Below are 17,500 nucleotides of genomic sequence, written 5' to 3' on the forward strand. Positions count from 1 at the left end.
ATATTCACATGTCCAAAAATTCAGCCAGAATCAAGGGCATGACATCTTTAAAAGGCCCCTTTCTGCATACAATAATGGCTTACGGCCATACCACCCTGAACACGCCCGATCTCGTCCGATCTCGGAAGCTAAGCAGGGTCGGGCCTGGTTAGTACTTGGATGGGAGACCGCCTGTGGAATACCAGATGCTGTAAGCTGTTTCATTTTTTTGATCATGTGTTTTTTTATCATAGAGAGACATATTCACATGTCCAAAAATTCAGCCAGAATCAAGGGCATGACATCTTTAAAAGGCCCCTTTCTTCACACAATAATGGCTTACGGCCATACCACCCTGAACACGCCCGATCTCGTCCGATCTCGGAAGCTATGCAGGGTCGGGCCTCGTTAGTACTTGGATGGGAGACCGCCTGGGAATACCAGACGCTGTAAGCTTTTTTTATTTTTTTGATCATATGTTTTTTTTTTATCATAGAGAGACATATTCACATGTCCAAAAATTCAGCCAGAATCAAGGGCATGACATCTTTAAAAGGCCCCTGTCTGCAGACAATAATGGCTTACAGCCATACCACCCTGAACACGCCCGATCTCGTTCAATCTCAGAAGCTAAGCAGGGTCGGGCCTGGTTAGTACTTGGATGGGAGACAGCCTGGGAATACCAGGTGCTGTAAGCTTTTTCATTTTTTTGATCATGTTTTTTTTTATCATATAGAGACATATTCACATGTCCAAAAATTCAGCCAGAATCAAGGGCATGACATCTTTAAAAGGCCCCTGTCTGCTCAAAATAATGGCTTACGGCCATACCACCCTGAACACGCCCGATCTCGTCCGATCTCGGAAGCTAAGCAGGGTCGGGCCTGGTTAGTACTTGGATGGGAGACCGCCTGGGAATACCAGGTGCTGTAAGCTTTTTCATTTTTTTTGATCATATGTTTTTTTTATCATATAGAGACATATTCACATGTCCAAAAATTCAGCCAGAATCAAGGGCATGACATCTTTAAAAGGCCCCTCTCTGCACACAATAATGGCTTACGGCCATACCACCCTGAACACGCCTGATCTCGTCCGATCTCGGAAGCTAAGCAGGGTAGTGCCTGGTTAGTACTTGGATGGGAGACCGCCTGTGGAATACCAGATGCTGTAAGCTGTTTAATTTTTTTGATCATGTGTTTTTTTTTTATCATAGAGAGACATATTCACATGTCCAAAAATTCAGCCAGAATCAAGGGCATGACATCTTTAAAAGGCCCCTTTCTGCACACAATAATGGCTTACGGCCATACCACCCTGAACACGCCCCTTTTGCTGTCAGAGTTTGTGTGGTGCTGAAGGAGAGCTGACGTGTCAGTACTGAGCAGGACAGCTGGACTAATTTGTTTGTTTTTTGGATGCGCTTTGGATTTATTTAAATACCTCAGATTGTGAGTGAATGTCCCCCAGCAGTCACTGACTGTTAGGGGGATCGTTTTTCTTTTCACCTTTTTTTCCTGTTTTTTTTTCCACAATTTTGTGAAGAATTTTTGTTTTTTGTGAATGTTTGCTCGTATGTCGCGAGCAAACTCACACGGACGGATCACAAAGATGACAGGACCACGGACTGGAGAGATGGAAAAAGGAAAAGAGAACGGACAACAACGTGAACAAACAAACATGGCACTGAAACAAAGGAATGGATTAAACGACAACGAGAAGAACGACGGACAAAAAGGACGGATGAAAACGGCAAATGAAACAGGGAACGGAATGGATGACGGAGAGAGAGGAAGAGAGAGGAGCGGCGGGCTGATTGCTCCGCATGCAGAGAATGGGAGAGGTGGCGAGAGAGCAGAAAAAGAGGAAGCAAAAGTGTCTTTTGAGAGAAAACTAACACTAAACATTGAAATGGTGGGAGACAAAGTTCCTCTAAATCACGTCATGAGCAACATAAAAATGATCTGTGGGGGCCTGCTGGCGTGCAGAACCCTGGGACCTGAAAAACTGGAGGTGACGGTGAGCAACATTAAAGGAAAGGAAAGGCTGCTGGATGGATTTAAAATCGGAGAGACCAGAGTCGTGGCGAGAGAACTAAATAATGATGAGCTGGTGGTGTCTTTTTTAAACCTGCCAGCGTATATCACAGATGAAGAAATAGTTTGGAAGCTGACGGGATGGGGAGTGAAACCGACATCACCAATAAAACGCAGAATGTGGCCTGGAACAATGATAGCTGACGGAACGAGGTTTGTCCGGGTCAGATTTAATGACCAGGTACAGTCACTCCCTTACTCCACAAAGTTTAACACTGTGATGGGGAACGAATACTTTAGAGTAATACATGATAGACAACAAAAAGTGTGCAGGATGTGCATCCAGCCGGGACACATCCTGAGAGAGTGTCCAGAATTTATGATCCACAACTGTGGGGTGCAGGGACACTTTGCGCGAGAGTGCAGCGCGAACAGCACAAAATGCACAAACTGTAAAAAAAGAGAAAATGAATGTGAGTGTGAGAACGGAGAGGAAAGCAAGAACGAGGTGGAGGAGGTGTACGAGGATGAAGACGAGGCGGAGGAGGTGTACGAGGAGGAGGCGGAGGAGAAGGAGGTGATCGGAGCAAGCAGGAAGGAGATCAGAGAAGACGAGAACAGTGACGGAGAAATGGAGCAGAGCGGAGAGAGCGGAGGAGAACGGGCGTCAGAGTGCGAGCTGGAGACGCCGGAGCTGGCTGGAGAGGGAGGACAGCAGAAGCAGCGAAAAACGAGCGAGAGAGGGAAAAAAGGAGACGGAAGGGACGTGGCAGAAGACCCGGGGGTAAGCATGAGCACAGAGGGGAGGGAGATGCCTGAGAGTGGTGTTGGACAGGCGGGAGGGAGAAAAATCACGCTAAATAATACGGGTAAAAGCACCAGTCCCAATGAAACGGACAGCGAAATGGATGTGAGTGAACTGGCGAGTGCGCAAAAAAGACTAAGTCTTGGACAACGAAAAAAGTTGGTGAAAAAATTGAAATGTAAGGACAAATAATGACTGACAATAACCCCTGTAAATCCGTTTTTTTTGTTTTTATTTTTATGATAATGGCCTTTAATTTATTTTCGATAAACGTGAATGGACTAAGGAACAAAGAAAAAAGACATGCGATTCTTTCCTTGCAGAATGACGTTTTGTGCCTGCAGGAGACCAGGTGGGATGATTCCCTGGTGGAAGACATAAAAAAAGACTTTGTGGGCCATATTTTCTGCTCCAATGGCACGTCGAGGGCGAGAGGAGTGGCGGTTTTAGTCAAAACGGGTCGGGTAACAGGGGTAAATTTGGTTTATGGAGACAAAGAAGGAAGAATAATAGTAATAGACTGTGTGTATGAAACGAAAAATATAAGAATCATAAATATATATGCACCGAATGGAGAAAAAGAAAGGAAAACATTCTTCATTGCAATAAGCAAATGGTGGGAAAGGAATTGTATAATAATCGGTGACTTTAATGTGGCGATGACACCCACCGATGTGTCAAAAAATAATGTGTTTAAGGGGGATGTGAGCAGGGGGACACTTAAAGATATAATGATAACGAAACAATGCATTGATATTTGGAGATTGCTACATCCATGGGAGAGGGTGTTCTCCAGGAGACAAATTGTACTGAATAGATTAAAACAATCTAGAATAGATTATGCTTTGGTGACATGCGAGGTAGTGAGGTGGATTAAAGAAGTTGAATATAAAACTAATATGTGGAGCGATCACGCTGGAATAGAAATCACGTTTAGAAAAGAAACGAATGTACGTAAAGGAGGGATATGGTGCTTTAATGCAAGCTTGCTGGATGATGGAATGTTTGTGAAAAGTATGGAAAGATTGTTGAATGATGTGGGATATGAGTGGAATGAGAGTGAAGATATGAATGTGTGGTGGGATAGTGTAAAAGTCAGAATTAAAAAAAAGTGTATCAATTATAGTAAAGAGAAAAAGTGGAGAGAAAATAGAAAGGAAGAGAATTTGAGAAAACAACTAAGTGAGGAACTATAGCATCGCTTGACAGTGTAGATAATGTAGATGTCGAAAAATACATACATTTAAAAGAACAGTTGGGAGTGATTGAACTTAAAAAGAGTAGGGGTGCAGCCATTAGGAGTAAAATACAATATATGTATGAGGGGGAGAGGAGTACAGCCTTTTTTTTAGGTCTGGAAAAACAAAAACAAAAAAGAACAGAAATAAACGAATTATTAAATGAAGCAGGTAAAAGTGTGACAGATAAAAAGGGAATTTTAGAAATAGTAAAGGGCTATTATGAAAGCCTGTTTTCGAGACAGGAGTGTGATAGCGTGAGTGTGAACAGAGCTTTGGGTGCCTTAAAGAAAAAACTAAGCGAGGACGATAAAATGTGGTGTGATTGTGAGTTTACAGAGGGAGAAATCAGAAGTGCTTTAGAGGGGTTAAACAAAAACAAAAGTCCTGGGAGCGATGGCCTAACTGCGGAATTCTACCAAGCTTTCAAAGAGCAGCTGGTGCCCTTGGTGAACAAATTGAGTAAATATATGGAAAAAGTGAAACATATACCAAAAAGTTTAGGGGAAGGGGTGGTTACTATTTTTTACAAAAACAAGGGGGACAATAAAAATCTGGACAACTACAGACCAATCAGCCTACTCAACACAGACTACAAAATCATAGCGAAAACAATAGCCAATAGAATCAGGGAGGTAATAGGAACAATCATAGAACAAACACAATCATACAGTATACCAAACAGAGACATAGCAGACTCAATCATTTCAATAAAACAGACGGTCAGGGATATGGAAGGGGAGGGGGGAATATGGCTAGGGATTGATTTAAATAAAGCTTTTGACAGAGTAGATCACGGGTTCATGGGGAAGGTGTTAGAGAAGTTTGGATTCGGGGAGAGAATGAGAGAATGGATAAATATGTTGTATACAGGAGCGGAAAGCAAGATAAAATGTAACGGGGAACTAACTGATTCTTTTAAAATATCAAGGTCAGTGAGACAAGGATGTCCGATGTCAGCGCTGTTGTACAGCTTGGTAGCAGAGCCGCTGGCAGCACTGATATCGGAAGACGTAAACATAAAAGGTATAGGTAAGGAAAACGTAAAAATAATACAGTATGCAGATGACGTGAATATAATGGTAAAAGGAGAGGAGGATATAGAATTGATATTAAAACATGTACAAACTTATGAAAGAGCATCTGGGGCAAAAGTAAATGAAAATAAGTCAGAAATTATGTTACTAGGTAAGGAATCCAATCTAGTTAATAAGTGGGGATTTAAAACGGTGTGTGAGAGAAGAAAAGTGTTGGGAGTGAATATGGGGAAACATGAGAATGAATGTGATGATGTAACATGGAAAGAGGTGGTGGGTAAAATTAAAAAAACATTGAATTTGTGGAAAGCGAGGGGTCTATTGTTGAGAGGAAGGGTAGCCGTAACAAATGCTCTCGTGTTGTCCAAAGTGAATCATGCGCTGAGTACTTGTACGCTTCCGGACTGGGCCTTTAAGGAGATTTCAAAGACCATTAGGGACTTTATTTGGAAAAACAAAGCAGCGAGTATAGCTCACAAAACAATAATAGGGGCTAAAGATCAGGGGGGGCTAGCTTTGATTGATTTACTTACAAAAAAAGTAGCACTAAGAGTCAAATTGATAGGCAAATTTATGGACCAGAACCGGAACGTAGTTTGGAAAAACCACTTCAAACAATATCTGTGCAGTTTTGGACTCTACAACGAGGACAACCTGTACCAGATCAATAACCCGGATTCATTTAAACACTTGCCACGGTTTTTCCAGGAAGTACTCAGTGCGTGGTATCAGGTTTCATCCTGGACTGTACCAGAGTGCGGAACGAGAGGGTCAGTGCTACGACTGCCCTTCCTCTCGAGCCCGTATTTTAAAAATGGGGAGAGGGTAATTAAGTGTGAAGCTATGTCGAAAGCGGGATATATTAGAATAAGGGATTTACTGAACTGTGGGGGGGATTTTGATTTACAAATGGTGGTGAGGGGTTTAAAAAATAAAGGGTGTGTGTGCAGAAAGGATGTGATTGAGAGAGTGTTTGCAAATGTAAAATTGTCTTTGTCGAGCGAATGGGAAAAATTAATCAAAGAGAAGGAGGGAGTGATGCAGGACGATGTGGGGGGGATCTCCCTGTGCCTAGGGGAGAAGAAACACAACATTACAGATGTCACTACAAAAATTTGGTATAGGTGCGCAATCACACATAGAATACAGAAACCCACATCCGAAGTAAAATGGACAGACACATACCCGGACATAACAAGCAACATGATATGGAAGAACATTAACATTCCGCATACACCACATGCAATATTTGACCTAGATTTCAAACTGAGGCACAGGAGGATCTTCACCTGCATCGTCCTGCATCAGATCCATAAGGAGAGGTATGAAAGAAAGTGTTGTGTATGTGAAAGTACGGATGAGGATTTAATACATTTGTTTGTTACGTGTGGGGAATTGGTTTATTTTTGGGGAAAAATAAGAGAAATGTTGGGGAAATGCAGTAAGAATGAGTGTTGGAATGAAAGGGGGTGGGAATTGTCGGTGTTGTTGGGGGTGGGAACAAAACAAAAAAATCACAATGTAATGAATATAATTTTGGCTTTTGCAAGAAAAGCGGTTTTTAACAGAAGGAATTATGCACTGTATGAAAGTAAGAAAATGAATGTGTGGAGAATGTTTGTGAATGAATGGAAAGCACATCTTAAATTGTTGTACATAGCGAATGAGAGTGAGTTTGTGAGAATGTTTGTGGAAGGTGCGAATGTGTGTAGAGTAAATGAGGAGGGAATTATGTGGGATGTCTAAATTATTTTGTTTTTGTTTTTTTGGTACGAGGGCTTCTTTTTTGGTCATGGGGAAAATGGGTGATTTGATTTGGTGTTTTTTTTTTTTCTCAGTGGTTTTTTGAGAATACTGTGGGGTTTTTGTATGTTTTTGTGGTTTGTTTTCAGAGGGGTGTTTGCTTTGGGGGAGGGACTCAGAAGAGTTGTCATGAGTTGGGGGTATCAGGGGTGGTTTGAGTTTTTTTTTCTGATGCTATGTTTTTATTGTTTTTAGGGTGCCGTTTGCGTCAGAGGGGAGGTTTAATTTAGAGGGTGTATGTATTGTAATAGCATTTGTTGTAAATGATGTGAAAGAATTATAAATGTTTTTGTAATTTTGATAATAAAAGATAAAAAAAAAAAAAAACGTCCGATATTGGAAGCTAAGCAGAGTCGGGCCTGGTTAGTACTTGGATGGGAGACCGCCTGGGAATACCATGTGCTGTAAGCTTTTTCACTTTTTTGATCATATGTTTTTTTTTTTTATCATATAGAGACATATTCACATGTCCAAAAATTCAGGCAGAATCAAAGGCATGACATGTTTAAAAGGCCCCTGTCTGCACACAATAATGGCTTACGGCCATACCACCCTGAACACGCCCGATCTTGTTTGATCTCAGAAACTAAGCAGGGTCGGGCCTGGTTAGTACTTGGATGGGAGACCGCCTGGGAATACCATGTGCTGTAAGCTTTTTCATTTTTTTGATCATATGTTTTTTTTTTTTATCATATAGAGACATATTCACATGTCCAAAAATTCAGGCAGAATCAAGGGCATGACATGTTTAAAAGGCCCCTGTCTGCACACAATAATGGCTTACGGCCATACCACCCTGAACACGCCCGATCTTGTCTGATCTCAGAAACTAAGCAGGGTCGGGCCTGGTTAGTACTTGGATGGGAGACCGCCTGGGAATACCAAGTGCTGTAAGCTTTTTCATTTTTTTGATCATATGTTTTTTTTTTATCATAGAGAGACATATTCACATGTCCAAAAATTCAGCCAGAATCAAGGGCATGACATGTTTAAATGGCCCCTGTCTGCACACAATAATGGCTTACGGCCATACCACCCTGAACTCGTCCGATATTGGAAGCTAAGCAGAGTCGGGCCTGGTTATTACTTGGATGGGAGACCGCCTGGGAATACCAGGTGCTGTAAGCTTTTTCATTTTTTTTGATCATATGTTTTTTTTTATCATATAGAGACATATTCACATGTCCAAAAATTCAGCCAGAATCAAGGGCATGACATGTTTAAAAGGCCCCTGTCTGCACACAATAATGGCTTACGGCCATACCACCCTGAACACGCCCGATCTTGTCTGATCTCAGAAACTAAGCAGGGTCGGGCCTGGTTAGTACTTGGATGTGAGACCGCCTGGGAATACCAGGTGCTTTAAGGTTTTTCATTTTTTTGATCATATGTTTTTTTTTTATCATATAGAGACATATTCACATGTCCAAAAATTCAGCCAGAATCAAGGGCATGACATCTTTAAAAGGCCCCTTTCTGCACACAATAATGGCTTACGGCCATACAACCCTGAACTCGTCCGATCTCGGAAGGTAAGCATGGTGGGGCCTGGTTAGGACTTGGATGGGAGACCGCCTGGGAATACCAGGTGCTGCAAGCTTTTTCATTTTTTTGATCATATGTTTTTTTTTATCATATAGAGACATATTCACATGTCCAAAAATTCAGCCAGAATCAAGGGCATGACATCTTTAAAAGGCCCCTTTCTGCACACAATAATGGCTTACAGCCATACCACCCTTAACACGCCCGATCTCGTCCGATCTCGGAAGCTAAGCAGGGTCGTGTCTGGTTAGTACTTGGATGGGAGACCGCCTGGGAATACCAGGTGCTGTAAGGTTTTTCATTTTTTTGATCATATGTTTTTTTTTTTAATCATAGAGAGACATATTCACATGTCCAAAAATTCAGCCAGAATCAAGGGCATGACATCTTTAAAAGGCCCCTTTCTGCACACAATAATGGCTTACGGCCATACCACCCTGAACACGCCCCTTTTGCTGTCAGAGTTTGTGTGGTGCTGAAGGAGAGCTGACGTGTCAGTACTGAGCAGGACAGCTGGACTAATTTGTTTGTTTTTTGGATGCGCTTTGGATTTATTTAAATACCTCAGATTGTGAGTGAATGTCCCCCAGCAGTCACTGACTGTTAGGGGGATCGTTTTTCTTTTCACCTTTTTTCCTGTTTTTTTTCCACAATTTTGTGAAGAATTTTTGTTTTTTGTGAATGTTTGCTCGTATGTCGCGAGCAAACTCACACGGACGGATCACAAAGATGACAGGACCACGGACTGGAGAGATGGAAAAAGGAAAAGAGAACGGACAACAACGTGAACAAACAAACTTGGCACTGAAACAAAGGAATGGATTAAACGACAACGAGAAGAACGACGGACAAAAAGGACGGATGAAAACGGCAAATGAAACAGGGAACGGAATGGATGACGGAGAGAGAGGAAGAGAGAGGAGCGGCGGGCTGATTGCTCCGCATGCAGAGAATGGGAGAGGTGGCGAGAGAGCAGAAAAAGAGGAAGCAAAAGTGTCTTTTGAGAGAAAACTAACACTAAACATTGAAATGGTGGGAGACAAAGTTCCTCTAAATCACGTCATGAGCAACATAAAAATGATCTGTGGGGGCCTGCTGGCGTGCAGAACCCTGGGACCTGAAAAACTGGAGGTGACGGTGAGCAACATTAAAGGAAAGGAAAGGCTGCTGGATGGATTTAAGATCGGAGAGACCAGAGTCGTGGCGAGAGAACTAAATAATGATGAGCTGGTGGTGTCTTTTTTAAACCTGCCAGCGTATATCACAGATGAGGAAATAGTTTGGAAGCTGACGGGATGGGGAGTGAAACCGACATCACCAATAAAACGCAGAATGTGGCCTGGAACAATGATAGCTGACGGAACGAGGTTTGTCCGGGTCAGATTTAATGACCAGGTACAGTCACTCCCTTACTCCACAAAGTTTAACACTGTGATGGGGAACGAATACTTTAGAGTAATACATGATAGACAACAAAAAGTGTGCAGGATGTGCATCCAGCAGGGACACATCCTGAGAGAGTGTCCAGAATTTATGTGCCACAACTGTGGGGTGCAGGGACACTTTGCGCGAGAGTGCAGCGCGAACAGCACAAAATGCACAAACTGTAAAAAAAGAGAAAATGAATGTGAGTGTGAGAACGGAGAGGAGAGCAAGAACGAGGTGGAGGAGGTGTACGAGGATGAAGACGAGGCGGAGGAGGTGTACGAGGAGGAGGCGGAGGAGAAGGAGGTGATCGGAGCAAGCAGGAAGGAGATCAGAGAAGACGAGAACAGTGACGGAGAAATGGAGCAGAGCAGAGAGAGCGGAGGAGAACGGGCGTCAGAGTGCGAGCTGGAGACGCCGGAGCTGGCTGGAGAGGGAGGACAGCAGAAGCAGCGAAAAACGAGCGAGAGAGGGAAAAAAGGAGACGGAAGGGACGTGGCAGAAGACCCGGGGGTAAGCATGAGCACAGAGGGGAGGGAGATGCCTGAGAGTGGTGTTGGACAGGCGGGAGGGAGAAAAATCACGCTAAATAATACGGGTAAAAGCACCAGTCCCAATGAAACGGACAGCGAAATGGATGTGGGTGAACTGGCGAGTGCGCAAAAAAGACTAAGTCTTGGACAACGAAAAAAGTTGGTGAAAAAATTGAAATGTAAGGACAAATAATGACTGACAATAACCCCTGTAAATCCGTTTTTTTTGTTTTTATTTTTATGATAATGGCCTTTAATTTATTTTCGATTAACGTGAATGGACTAAGGAACAAAGAAAAAAGACATGCGATTCTTTCCTTGCAGAATGACGTTTTGTGCCTGCAGGAGACCAGGCGGGATGATTCCCTGGTGGAAGACATAAAAAAAGACTTTGTGGGCCATATTTTCTGCTCCAATGGCACGTCGAGGGCGAGAGGAGTGGCGGTTTTAGTCAAAACGGGTCGGGTAACAGGGGTAAATTTGGTTTATGGAGACAAAGAAGGAAGAATAATAGTAATAGACTGTGTGTATGAAACGAAAAATATAAGAATCATAAATATATATGCACCGAATGGAGAAAAAGAAAGGAAAACATTCTTCATTGCAATAAGCAAATGGTGGGAAAGGAATTGTATAATAATCGGTGACTTTAATGTGGCGATGACACCCACCGATGTGTCAAAAAATAATGTGTTTAAGGGGGATGTGAGCAGGGGGACACTTAAAGATATAATGATAACGAAACAATGCATTGATATTTGGAGATTGCTACATCCATGGGAGAGGGTGTTCTCCAGGAGACAAATTGTACTAAATAGATTAAAACAATCTAGAATAGATTATGCTTTGGTGACATGCGAGGTAGTGAGGTGGATTAAAGAAGTTGAATATAAAACTAATATGTGGAGCGATCACGCTGGAATAGAAATCACGTTTAGAAAAGAAACGAATGTACGTAAAGGAGGGATATGGTGCTTTAATGCAAGCTTGCTGGATGATGGAATGTTTGTGAAAAGTATGGAAAGATTGTTGAATGATGTGGGATATGAGTGGAATGAGAGTGAAGATATGAATGTGTGGTGGGATAGTGTAAAAGTCAGAATTAAAAAAAAGTGTATCAATTATAGTAAAGAGAAAAAGTGGAGAGAAAATAGAAAGGAAGAGAATTTGAGAAAACAACTAAGTGAGGAAATAGCATCGCTTGACAGTGTAGATAATGTAGATGTTGAAAAATACATACATTTAAAAGAACAGTTGGGAGTGATTGAACTTAAAAAGAGTAGGGGTGCAGCCATTAGGAGTAAAATACAATATATGTATGAGGGGGAGAGGAGTACAGCCTTTTTTTTAGGTCTGGAAAAACAAAAACAAAAAAGAACAGAAATAAACGAATTATTAAATGAAGCAGGTAAAAGTGTGACAGATAAAAAGGGAATTTTAGAAATAGTAAAGGGCTATTATGAAAGCCTGTTTTCGAGACAGGAGTGTGATAGCGTGAGTGTGAACAGAGCTTTGGGTGCCTTAAAGAAAAAACTAAGCGAGGACGATAAAATGTGGTGTGATTGTGAGTTTACAGAGGGAGAAATCAGAAGTGCTTTAGAGGGGTTAAACAAAAACAAAAGTCCTGGGAGCGATGGCCTAACTGCGGAATTCTACCAAGCTTTCAAAGAGCAGCTGGTGCCCTTGGTGAACAAATTGAGTAAATATATGGAAAAAGTGAAACATATACCAAAAAGTTTAGGGGAAGGGGTGGTTACTATTTTTTACAAAAACAAGGGGGACAATAAAAATCTGGACAACTACAGACCAATCAGCCTACTCAACACAGACTACAAAATCATAGCGAAAACAATAGCCAATAGAATCAGGGAGGTAATAGGAACAATCATAGAACAAACACAATCATACAGTATACCAAACAGAGACATAGCAGACTCAATCATTTCAATAAAACAGACGGTCAGGGATATGGAAGGGGAGGGGGGAATATGGCTAGGGATTGATTTAAATAAAGCTTTTGACAGAGTAGATCACGGGTTCATGGGGAAGGTGTTAGAGAAGTTTGGATTCGGAGAGAGAATGAGAGAATGGATAAATATGTTGTATACAGGAGCGGAAAGCAAGATAAAATGTAACGGGGAACTAACTGATTCTTTTAAAATATCAAGGTCAGTGAGACAAGGATGTCCGATGTCAGCGCTGTTGTACAGCTTGGTAGCAGAGCCGCTGGCAGCACTGATATCGGAAGACGTAAACATAAAAGGTATAGGTAAGGAAAACGTAAAAATAATACAGTATGCAGATGACGTGAATATAATGGTAAAAGGAGAGGAGGATATAAAATTAATATTAAAACATGTACAAACTTATGAAAGAGCATCTGGGGCAAAAGTAAATGAAAATAAGTCAGAAATTATGTTACTAGGTAAGGAATCCAATCTAGTTAACAAGTGGGGATTTAAAACGGTGTGTGAGAGAAGAAAAGTGTTGGGAGTGAATATGGGGAAAAATGAGAATGAATGTGATGATATAACATGGAATGAGGTGGTGGGTAAAATTAAAAAAACATTGAATTTGTGGAAAGCGAGGGGTCTATTGTTGAGAGGAAGGGTAGCCGTAACAAATGCTCTTGTGTTGTCCAAAGTGAATCATGCGCTGAGTACTTGTACGCTTCCGGACTGGGCCTTTAAGGAGATTTCAAAGACCATTAGGGACTTTATTTGGAAAAACAAAGCAGCGAGTATAGCTCACAAAACAATAATAGGGGCTAAAGATCAGGGGGGGCTAGCTTTGATTGATTTACTTACAAAAAAAGTAGCACTAAGAGTCAAATTGATAGGCAAATTTATGGACCAGAACCGGAACGTAGTTTGGAAAAACCACTTCAAACAATATCTGTGCAGTTTTGGACTCTACAACGAGGACAACCTGTACCAGATCAATAACCCGGATTCATTTAAACACTTGCCACGGTTTTTCCAGGAAGTACTCAGTGCGTGGTATCAGGTTTCATCCTGGACTGTACCAGAGTGCGGAACGAGAGGGTCAGTGCTACGACTGCCCTTCCTCTCGAGCCCGTATTTTAAAAATGGGGAGAGGGTAATTAAGTGTGAAGCTATGTCGAAAGCGGGATATATTAGAATAAGGGATTTACTGAACTGTGGGGGGGATTTTGATTTACAAATGGTGGTGAGGGGTTTAAAAAATAAAGGGTGTGTGTGCAGAAAGGATGTGATTGAGGGAGTGTTTGCAAATGTAAAATTGTCTTTGTCGAGCGAATGGGAAAAATTAATTAAAAGAGAAGGAGGGAGTGATGCAGGACGATGTGGGGGGGATCTCCCTGTGCCTAGGGGAGAAGAAACACAACATTATAGATGTCACTACAAAAATTTGGTATAGGTGCGCAATCACACATAGAATACAGAAACCCACATCCGAAGTAAAATGGACAGACACATACCCGGACATAACAAGCAACATGATATGGAAGAACATTAACATTCCGCATACACCACATGCAATATTTGACCTAGATTTCAAACTGAGGCACAGGAGGATCTTCACCTGCATCGTCCTGCATCAGATCCATAAGGAGAGGTATGAAAGAAAGTGTTGTGTATGTGAAAGTACGGATGAGGATTTAATACATTTGTTTGTTACGTGTGGGGAATTGGTTTATTTTTGGGGAAAAATAAGAGAAATGTTGAGGAAATGCAGTAAGAATGAGTGTTGGAATGAAAGGGGGTGGGAATTGTCGGTGTTGTTGGGGGTGGGAACAAAACAAAAAAATCACAATGTAATGAATATAATTTTGGCTTTTGCAAGAAAAGCGGTTTTTAACAGGAGGAATTATGCACTGTATGAAAGTAAGAAAATGAATGTGTGGAGAATGTTTGTGAATGAATGGAAAGCACATCTTAAATTACTGTACATAGCGAATGAGAGTGAGTTTGTGAGAATGTTTGTGGAAGGTGCGAATGTGTGTAGAGTAAACGAGGAGGGAATTATGTGGGATGTCTAAATTATTTTGTTTTTGGTTTTTTTGGTACGAGGGCTTCTTTTTTGGTCATGGGGAAAATGGGTGATTTGATTTGGGTTTTTTTTTTCTCAGTGGTTTTTTGAGAATACTGTGGGGTTTTTGTATGTTTTTGTGGTTTGTTTTCAGAGGGGTGTTTGCTTTGGGGGAGGGACTCAGAAGAGTTGTCATGAGTTGGGGGTATCAGGGGTGATTTGAGTTTTTTTTTCTGATGCTATGTTTTTATTGTTTTTAGGGTGCCGTTTGCGTCAGAGGGGAGGTTTAATTTAGAGGGTGTATGTATTATAATAGCATTTGTTGTAAATGATGTGAAAGCATTATAAATGTTTTTGTAATTTTGATAATAAAAGATAAAAAAAAAAAAAACACGCCCGATCTCGGAAGCTAAGCAGGGTCGGGCCTGGATAGTACTTGGATGGGAGACCACCTGGGAATACCAGGTGCTGTAAGCATTTTCATTTTTTTGATCATATGTTTTTTTTTATCATATAGAGACATATTCACATGTCCAAAAATTCAGCCAGAATCAAGGGCATGACATCTTTAAAAGGCCCCTGTCTGCACACAATAATGGCTTATGGCCATACCACCCTGAACACGCCTGATCTCGTCAGATCTCGGAAGCTAAGTAGGGTAGGGCCTGGTTAGAACCTGGATGGGAGACCGCCTGGGAATACCAGGTGCTGTAAGCTTTTTCATTTTTTTGATCATATGTTTTTTTTTTATCATATAGAGACATATTCACATGTCCAAAAATTCAGCCAGAATCAAGGGCATGACATCTTTAAAAGGCCCCTGTCTGCTCAAAATAATGGCTTACGGCCATACCACCCTTAACACGCCCGATCTCGTCCGATCTCGGAAACTAAGTAGGGTCGTGCCTGCTTAGTACTTGGATGGGAGACCGCCTGGGAATACCAGACGCTGTAAGCTTTTTCATTTTTTTGATCATATGTTTTTTTTTTATCATATAGAGACATATTCACATGTCCAAAAATTTAGCCAGAATCAAGGGCATGACATCTTTAAAAGGCCCCTTTCTGCACACAATAATGGCTTACGGCCATACCACCCTGAACACGCCCGATCTCGTCCGATCTCGGAAGCTATGCAGGGTCGGGCCTGGTTAGTACTTGGATGGGAGTCCGCCTGGGAATACCAGGTGCTGTAAGCTTTTTCATTTTTTTGATCATATGTTTTTTTTTATCATATAGAGACATATTCACATGTCCAAAAATTCAGCCAGAATCAAGGGCATGACATCTTTAAAAGGCCCCTTTCTGCACACAATAATGGCTTACGGCCATACCACCCTGAACACGCCCGATCTCGGAAGCTAAGCAGGGTAGTGCCTGGTTAGTACTTGGATGGGAGACCGCCTGGGAATACCAGGTGCTGTAAGTTTTTTCATTTTTTTGATCATATGTTTTTTTTTTATCATATAGAGACATAGTCACATGTCCAAAAATTCAGCCAGAATCAAGGGCATGACATCTTTAAAAGGCCCCTTTCTGCATACAATAATGGCTTACGGCCATACCACCCTGAACACGCCCGATCTCGTCTGATCTCGGAAGCTAAGCAGGGTCGGGCCTGGTTAGTACTTGGATGGGAGACCGCCTGGGAATACCAGGTGCTGTAAGCGTTTTCATTTTTTTGATCATATGTTTTTTTTTATCATATAAAGACATATTCACATGTCCAAAAATTCAGCCAGAATCAAGGGCATGACATCTTTAAAAGGCCCCTGTCTGCACACAATAATGGCTTATGGCCATACCACCCTGAACACGCCCGATCTCGTCCGATCTCTGAAGCTAATCAGGGTAGGGCCTGGTTAGTACTTGGATGGGAGACCGCCTGGGAATACCAGGTGCTGTAAGCTTTTTCATTTTTTTGATCATATGTTTTTTTTTATCATATAGAGACATATTCACATGTCCAAAAATTCAGCCAGAATCAAGGGCATGACATCCTTAAAAGGCCCCTCTCTGCACACAATAATGGCTTACGGCCATACCACCCTGAACACGCCTGATCTCGTCCGATCTCGGAAGCTAAGCAGGGTAGGGCCTGGTTAGTAATTGGATGGGAGACCGCCTGGGAATACCAGGTGCTGTAAGTTTTTTCATTTTTTTGATCATATGTTTTTTTTTTTATCATATAGAGACATATTCACATGTCCAAAAATTCAGCCAGAATCAAGGGCATGACATCTTTAAAAGGCCCCTTTCTGCATACAATAATGGCTTACGGCCATACCACCCTGAACACGCCCGATCTCGTCCAATCTCGGAAGCTAAGCAGGGTCGGGCCTGGTTAGTACTTTGATGGGAGACCACCTGGGAATACCAGGTGCTGTAAGCGTTTTCATTTTTTTGATCATATGTTTTTTTTTATCATATAGAGACATATTCACATGTCCAAAAATTCAGCCAGAATCAAGGGCATGACATCTTTAAAAGGCCCCTTTCTGCACACAATAACAGCTTACGGCCATACCACCCTTAACACGCCCGATCTCGTCCGATCTCGGAAACTAAGTAGGGTTGTGCCTGGTTAGTACTTGGATGGGAGACCGCCTGGGAATACCAGACGCTGTAAGCTTTTTCATTTTTTTTGATCATATGTTTTTTTTTATCATATAGAGACATATTCACATGTCCAAAAATTCAGCCAGAATCAAGGGCATGACATCTTTAAAAGGCCCCTGTCTGCACACAATAATGGCTTACGGCCATACCACCCTGAATACGACCGATCTCGGAAGCTAAGCAAGGTCAGGCCTGGTTAGTACTTGGATGGGAGACCGCCTGGGAATACCAGGTGCTGTAAGCTTTTTCATTTTTTTTGATCATATGTTCTTTTTTTATCATATAGAGACATATTCACATGTCCAAAAATTCAGCCAGAATCAAGGGCATGAGATCTTTAAAAGGCCCCTGTCTGCACACAATAACAGCTTACGGCCATACCACCCTGAACACACCTGATCTCGTCCGATCTCGGAAGCTAAGCAGGGTCGGGCCTGGTTAGTACTTGGATGGGAGACCGCCTGGGAAT

The 17,500-nt window shown here is 41.9% G+C and overlaps 16 non-coding genes and 6 pseudogenes across 16 annotated transcripts in view; all 22 read left to right on the forward strand.

Annotated features, from left to right (window-relative positions):
• Positions 1–77: 77 nt before the first annotated feature.
• On the forward strand, positions 78–197 carry LOC132962350 (5S ribosomal RNA). Its single transcript, XR_009668322.1, has one exon. It is a non-coding gene; the product is annotated as a 5S ribosomal RNA (ribosomal RNA).
• Positions 198–316: 119 nt separating this feature from the next.
• On the forward strand, positions 317–435 carry LOC132962480 (5S ribosomal RNA). The gene has a single exon (XR_009668443.1). It is a non-coding gene; the product is annotated as a 5S ribosomal RNA (ribosomal RNA).
• Positions 436–558: 123 nt separating this feature from the next.
• Positions 559–677, forward strand: LOC132962446 (5S ribosomal RNA). The gene has a single exon (XR_009668416.1). It is a non-coding gene; the product is annotated as a 5S ribosomal RNA (ribosomal RNA).
• Positions 678–796: 119 nt separating this feature from the next.
• Positions 797–915, forward strand: LOC132962333 (5S ribosomal RNA). Its single transcript, XR_009668306.1, has one exon. It is a non-coding gene; the product is annotated as a 5S ribosomal RNA (ribosomal RNA).
• Positions 916–1,036: 121 nt separating this feature from the next.
• Positions 1,037–1,156, forward strand: LOC132962484 (5S ribosomal RNA). Its single transcript, XR_009668447.1, has one exon. It is a non-coding gene; the product is annotated as a 5S ribosomal RNA (ribosomal RNA).
• A 6,277-nt stretch (positions 1,157–7,433) lies between these two features.
• Positions 7,434–7,552, forward strand: LOC132962487 (5S ribosomal RNA). The gene has a single exon (XR_009668450.1). It is a non-coding gene; the product is annotated as a 5S ribosomal RNA (ribosomal RNA).
• Positions 7,553–7,676: 124 nt separating this feature from the next.
• On the forward strand, positions 7,677–7,795 carry LOC132962458 (5S ribosomal RNA). Its single transcript, XR_009668427.1, has one exon. It is a non-coding gene; the product is annotated as a 5S ribosomal RNA (ribosomal RNA).
• A 122-nt stretch (positions 7,796–7,917) lies between these two features.
• Positions 7,918–8,026, forward strand: LOC132961921 (5S ribosomal RNA; annotated as a pseudogene).
• A 122-nt stretch (positions 8,027–8,148) lies between these two features.
• On the forward strand, positions 8,149–8,267 carry LOC132961814 (5S ribosomal RNA; annotated as a pseudogene).
• Positions 8,268–8,389: 122 nt separating this feature from the next.
• Positions 8,390–8,498, forward strand: LOC132962003 (5S ribosomal RNA; annotated as a pseudogene).
• A 121-nt stretch (positions 8,499–8,619) lies between these two features.
• LOC132962404 (5S ribosomal RNA) lies at positions 8,620–8,738 on the forward strand. Its single transcript, XR_009668376.1, has one exon. It is a non-coding gene; the product is annotated as a 5S ribosomal RNA (ribosomal RNA).
• A 6,272-nt stretch (positions 8,739–15,010) lies between these two features.
• On the forward strand, positions 15,011–15,129 carry LOC132962399 (5S ribosomal RNA). Its single transcript, XR_009668371.1, has one exon. It is a non-coding gene; the product is annotated as a 5S ribosomal RNA (ribosomal RNA).
• Positions 15,130–15,251: 122 nt separating this feature from the next.
• Positions 15,252–15,370, forward strand: LOC132961735 (5S ribosomal RNA; annotated as a pseudogene).
• Positions 15,371–15,492: 122 nt separating this feature from the next.
• On the forward strand, positions 15,493–15,611 carry LOC132962190 (5S ribosomal RNA). The gene has a single exon (XR_009668167.1). It is a non-coding gene; the product is annotated as a 5S ribosomal RNA (ribosomal RNA).
• A 121-nt stretch (positions 15,612–15,732) lies between these two features.
• Positions 15,733–15,841, forward strand: LOC132961695 (5S ribosomal RNA; annotated as a pseudogene).
• Positions 15,842–15,963: 122 nt separating this feature from the next.
• On the forward strand, positions 15,964–16,082 carry LOC132961744 (5S ribosomal RNA). Its single transcript, XR_009667980.1, has one exon. It is a non-coding gene; the product is annotated as a 5S ribosomal RNA (ribosomal RNA).
• Positions 16,083–16,203: 121 nt separating this feature from the next.
• LOC132962247 (5S ribosomal RNA) lies at positions 16,204–16,322 on the forward strand. The gene has a single exon (XR_009668222.1). It is a non-coding gene; the product is annotated as a 5S ribosomal RNA (ribosomal RNA).
• A 121-nt stretch (positions 16,323–16,443) lies between these two features.
• LOC132962252 (5S ribosomal RNA) lies at positions 16,444–16,562 on the forward strand. The gene has a single exon (XR_009668227.1). It is a non-coding gene; the product is annotated as a 5S ribosomal RNA (ribosomal RNA).
• A 123-nt stretch (positions 16,563–16,685) lies between these two features.
• LOC132962173 (5S ribosomal RNA) lies at positions 16,686–16,804 on the forward strand. Its single transcript, XR_009668151.1, has one exon. It is a non-coding gene; the product is annotated as a 5S ribosomal RNA (ribosomal RNA).
• Positions 16,805–16,925: 121 nt separating this feature from the next.
• LOC132962495 (5S ribosomal RNA) lies at positions 16,926–17,044 on the forward strand. The gene has a single exon (XR_009668456.1). It is a non-coding gene; the product is annotated as a 5S ribosomal RNA (ribosomal RNA).
• A 122-nt stretch (positions 17,045–17,166) lies between these two features.
• Positions 17,167–17,275, forward strand: LOC132961812 (5S ribosomal RNA; annotated as a pseudogene).
• A 123-nt stretch (positions 17,276–17,398) lies between these two features.
• Positions 17,399–17,500, forward strand: part of LOC132962199 (5S ribosomal RNA) — a 119-nt gene continuing 17 nt past the window's right edge. Inside the window, exon 1 of the ribosomal RNA XR_009668176.1 lies at positions 17,399–17,500. This exon is cut by the window's right edge and continues 17 nt beyond it. This is a non-coding gene — a ribosomal RNA (5S ribosomal RNA).

This window comes from Labrus mixtus, unplaced genomic scaffold, assembly GCF_963584025.1.
Source record: "Labrus mixtus unplaced genomic scaffold, fLabMix1.1 SCAFFOLD_56, whole genome shotgun sequence".
In the NCBI taxonomy this organism is placed as follows: domain Eukaryota; kingdom Metazoa; phylum Chordata; class Actinopteri; order Labriformes; family Labridae; genus Labrus; species Labrus mixtus.